Consider the following 5,168-nt stretch of genomic DNA (forward strand, 5'->3'; position numbering starts at 1 on the left):
CCTGAGGAGAACTTAACCCTAGCCCTGGGCTAAAAGGCCCTAACCCCTTCAACCCTGAGGAGACCCTAACCCTAGCACTGGGCCAAAAGGCCCTAACCCCTTCAGCCCTGAGGAGACCCTAACCCTACCCCTGGGCCAAAAGACCCATACCCCTTTAACCCTGAGGAGACCCTAACCCTAGCCCTGGGCCAAAAGACCCTAACCCCTTCAACCCTGAGGAGACCCTAACCCTAGCCCTGGGCCAAAAGGCCCTAACCCTGTATAAAAACGGCACCAGATCCAAACAAAACTATGAACATTATATTTAATCAGGAAGCTCATAATGAGTTTGGCCCAATGGACTAATTGAAATATAGCGTTTAAGGAGTGTTTCATGTTCTCTTATTTGTTTTATTCCTTTTCTTTATTTTAACTACACCGCTGGACAAAAATATTCTGTTTTTTAATTTTCTTATTTGTCATCAAAATCACTGAAATGTTTAAATTTATGCACAGAAAATGTCAAATTTCCTTCACATAAACAAAATCATGGTTGGTTTATTTGGTAAACTGCATTTCCTCTCTCCTTCTGAAGCCTTTTATCGGACATTCAGCAATAAAATCTGGTTGTTTTAGTCAAAAATATATTAAAACACTTTCCCCAAACTATATTTATGATCCCTGTTAATGGCCAACCTTCAGGTTTTTAATTTCCAGGTTTAAATGAATAAATTCCCATTAATTCCCACGGAAAGTGTCCAATTTTGAATGTTGCAGCCCTGATGGTGAATGCTCTTTAGCAGGTCGGAGCGTGCTTTCGCGAGCTTCTGATTCTTGATCCTTTTTAAATGCTTCCTCTGCAGCCTGCAGTGCACCAAAATACACGACCGCTCGTGTTTCATAACAGGCTCAGAACTGGGACATCTTCACAGCTAACAATGATGGGATTAGATAGAAAACACGCCGGCAGATCCCCACGTTGAAGCCCTAACAACACTTCATGAAAACTAACGGAGTGAAGTCGGAACATTGTTATGTTCATCCGTTGTAGTGCGAGTTTAAAAATACTTCAGAAAAAGGTGTAAAAATACATAAATCTGTGTTTAAAGTCAAAATAACACAAATTTCAAAAAGGAATAGTTTAGTTTCGACAGTATTTTCTTTTCTGAACAACTTAAACATATTTAAATAAATGAAGTTTTAATAAAAATATATTTATTGTGTCAAGTTTAAACATAGTAGTATAGGAAACATTGACATGCTAGGTGCTGTAGCTAATGTCAGACTTGACAAGGCTAACGTTTTAGCATGTTTAGCTACTTTGCGCCATTTTGCTACAACGTTCTTCGGCTTTTCAAAACGTGGTTCAAGTAAGAAGTTTAAATCACATTTTGTTGCTCTTTATATCTACTTCCATATTTTCTGACAGCTTGTTAGCAAGCTAATTGTGCCTAGCAGTTTTTGCTAGCTTGTGTATTAGCGATTAGCTCTGACTTTACTGTTTCATGTAAATAAATTTTAAGAACCATAGTTTTGAATAAAAGAAGACATTTTCTCACTTTCTTGAATAATTAGGGTTTGTTTTGGGGTAGAAGAAGAGGGCATCTTCAATTTTGGTCAAAGTTTGGAGCTAGCTTATGTCTGTTAGCATCTTTAAATTTAGCGGGAGTCACGTGGTAGGCCTAAAGTTTTTCTGCCTGTTATTACAGGTTGATTAAAATAAAAAAATCATTTTACCTATCATTTATAATTGAACAATTTTTTAAAATTTAATTTGTTTAATTTAGCTTTTATAATTTTCTTTTTTGTTTGTTTACATTGACTACGATTGATAAAAAAAAAACAGCAAGAGGCTGGAAACCAAAACAAAATGAGGACCTGACACTTGATGAAAAGCTAAAAGCTAAAAATGGTAAAACACTGTCAAGACTTGAAAGTAGCAAATTGCTAACAAAAAAAGCCAAATGCTAGCTAAAAACTAAAATAGCTAAATACTAGCTTCAACCTAAGTCACTTAAACACTAAAAGTAATGAAATGCTAACTCAAAGCTATAAGAAGAACAATACTTTTTTTTAGAAAAAGACTAAAAATAGCAAACTGCTAACTAAATAAAAAAAAACAAAATGCTAGCTAAAAGTAGCTAAAAGCTAGTTAAACACCGAAAATAGAAAATTTGTAAGTAATATCTAGAAGAAGCAAAGGGCTAGCAGAATATTAGCTTTTAACTAAAATATTATTAGCAGTATTAGTGTTAGCAGTATTAGCATAAGCAGTACTAGCATTAGCAGCATTAGCGTTAGCAGCATTAGCGTTAGCAGTATTAGCGTTAGCAGTAGTATGCTAACATAGATGATAAAGAGAACAATGTTTCTCAGGTTAAAGAAATAAAAATAGGTTTAAGAAAAGATTATAGTTGATTCAGACTTTAACAGACGAGTTTATAGATTGTGAAACTTATAAATATTTTCTTTTTTTTTTTTAAATATCGCCCATTGTTCTCATTTTCAGACCTTAAAGCCCAGGTTCTAAATTTGCTCAAGAACTCCAGAAAAAAAAAAAAAGCTGATTAAAGTTTCAACAATCTCTGAAGCCGTTCTAACAGAAACGGAGACATATTTCTGAGAATGAAGGTGCTCACGGAGTTGGAGTGAGAAATAATTCATGTACCTAAAAGAACAAAGACAAAAAGGCATTTTTAAAAAAAAGCTTTACGCCGCTCTGACGACCATTACACTGAAACCTTCAGATGAGATGAAACCATCCATAATTAGCAGCACCTCCTCTGTTTTATCACATCTGACATGTTGGATTATTTGCTCTTTTCAGCCTGATTTGTTCACAAAAAACAGGCCGAAAACTCGTCTTTTTTTGTGCCTGCAGAGCTGCATTTACAGCTCATATTCGAGACAAACAGGAAGTACGTTTTCTGGCTTGGATGCGATTCTTTTCTGTTGTTCTATTTAGTCACAAATGTTGACTTTTTAACCGTAAAATAACCCTGCACAAGGCGTAACATAGTTGAATTTGCTTTTATCTATTTCCGTCCAGCTTGTTTGTACAAACTGTAATAATTAATGTGCAGAAAGCTCTGTTTTAAATGTGATGTTTACTGTAATGCGGTCACCTTCTCACACAGATTGTATGTGGGTGATTGAATGAGTGTGTGTGTGTGTGTGTGTGTGTGTTGGGTCCAGATGGACGGGTCTGGTATTGGGTTACAGAAAGCGTGGAGTAGTTTCTGCTCTCCGAGACGAATTAGGAGGGAGGGTGGGGAAGGAAAAGTGGCAGGGCGGTGAAAGGAATCGAACAGGAAATGACTTAACGTTGGGTTGATAGGCAGAGGAGGAGGAGGAGGAGGAGAGGAAGGGCAGAGGATACTGCAGGGGAGACGATGTAATGAAAGGCCAAGCAGCGCGATAACCACGATCAAGTCGCTGAAGGAAGACGGCGATTTGTCTCAAATCTCACGCCGGTGGCTCGTTGAAGCGTTAACATTCAGCCGGAATCTGAGTAAACAGACAAAATCGATTCTAGGACTCGCAGGAATTATCTTCTTTGAGATATAAAACATTAAAAAAATCCAATTTAGCTTCTGTTTTAAATTACATCACCTTAAAAAGAAAATAAACTCCTGCTCTAATCAAAAACATGAGATTTGATTTCATTCATCACGTTTCCTCACAGCCGTTAATCAGACGAGGAGAACATCTCCGGCTTTGTTTACCGACTTTCTGCAACTAATGTTTACTTTTCACAGCCAGGTAAGATTTTCAGACGACGGTTTTTTTAAAATCTTCAGCTCCTGGAAGTGAGTCAGAAATCACAGAAAGCTTCCCACCAGCTTTTCACTCCTTCTGAGGCAACATCCGACTTTCTGAGCAATTTTAATATTTGTCGGCTGCATTAATAAACTAAACCTTCCTGCAATGAATCGGAATATAACTGGGCTGAATTGGAAGGAACGTAATCGTATTTTAAGACAGCTCTAACTGTGCTGTGCAGCTGGACGGCACTGAAATAAAAAAATAAAAAACTGAACTCACCTAAAAATCAAAGTACAGCATGTAATTAAATGGTAACAACTGAACTGAATTGGACTGAACCGAAGCAGAAGTGGAGTCAGTTGATTTACAGTTAGAATAAAATAGTGTAGACAGATCAGGAATGATTTGGTTTGAATAGAAATGTAAATAACTTTATTAAGTTTTGCTTCTAACTGTTCTGGATTCAATCATAACTGAACTGAATTGGACTGAACTGAAATAAATCAGTCATCTGTTTTACTTTTAGACTGAAGTGAAACGTGCTGAACAGGAATCAATTGGCTTGAATTGGATCATTTGTAACTGAATGATCCAGAAGTACTGAAGTCAGTTATAAATGGATTGAATTGGGATGTATTTAGATAAACTGGACTGAACCGATTTAAAGTTATATTAAATTGGAGTGTAGTGAACAGGAATAAATTAGTTTGTAACTGAATAATAAAAAGACTCCTAAAGTACTGAATTCAGTTATAACTGGAATGAATTGGAGCTTCAATAGGAATTGGGTTTTGTCTGTGGCTGACTCTTCCGGATTGAGTTATAATTGGACTGATTTGTAATAAATTGGACTGAATTGGACCAGTTTAGCCCGTTTCTGCTTCTGTTTTTTACTAGTTTCAGTTTGAATCGACGTCCTGAAGCCTCCTGATAAAATGTCTCTAGAGCGATATCGATTGTAAATCAGATTTTTTATTTCATCGAACTTCCGATCATTCCGGTGAGCCGCAGAACATTTATTTTTTTTAACTTGGCGAGACAAAACTTGAAGTGGCGCTTATTCACAGGGATAAAAATGAAGAAATAAAATCAATAAATGCTTTTTTTAATTTGGCGACCCGTCCCGCTGAGAGACGGAAAAGCAAACCGGAAGGTCGGACGCGTCTTTCCCTCCCAAAAACACCCAGATCCGGCTCCTGTCGGCCGCTTTCCCGCTCTCTCTCTCTCTCTCTCTCTCTCTCTCTCTGCAGGTAAACCGGCGACCCGTAAGGCTCCGTTCAAAGCGCCTCACCTTCCTGTGATCGCGGCGAGACAGGGCGGACGTTACACGTGTCATCGACGGCGGGCGGGGGCGAACGGGGGGGAGGGATTAGAGTATTTAAAGACGGGCTTGAAGTGCGTCACATAAACCCCTTAAGGTAATA

At 37.8% G+C, this 5,168-nt stretch overlaps 1 protein-coding gene across 1 annotated transcript in view; it reads left to right on the forward strand.

Annotated features, from left to right (window-relative positions):
• ppp2r5b (protein phosphatase 2, regulatory subunit B', beta) overlaps positions 1–5,168 on the forward strand; it is a 36,853-nt gene that overhangs the window by 7,767 nt on the left and 23,918 nt on the right. The gene's annotated exons all lie outside the window — the stretch shown is intronic.

The sequence above is a fragment of the Kryptolebias marmoratus genome, linkage group LG7, assembly GCF_001649575.2.
Source record: "Kryptolebias marmoratus isolate JLee-2015 linkage group LG7, ASM164957v2, whole genome shotgun sequence".
Taxonomy (NCBI): Eukaryota; Metazoa; Chordata; class Actinopteri; order Cyprinodontiformes; family Rivulidae; genus Kryptolebias; species Kryptolebias marmoratus.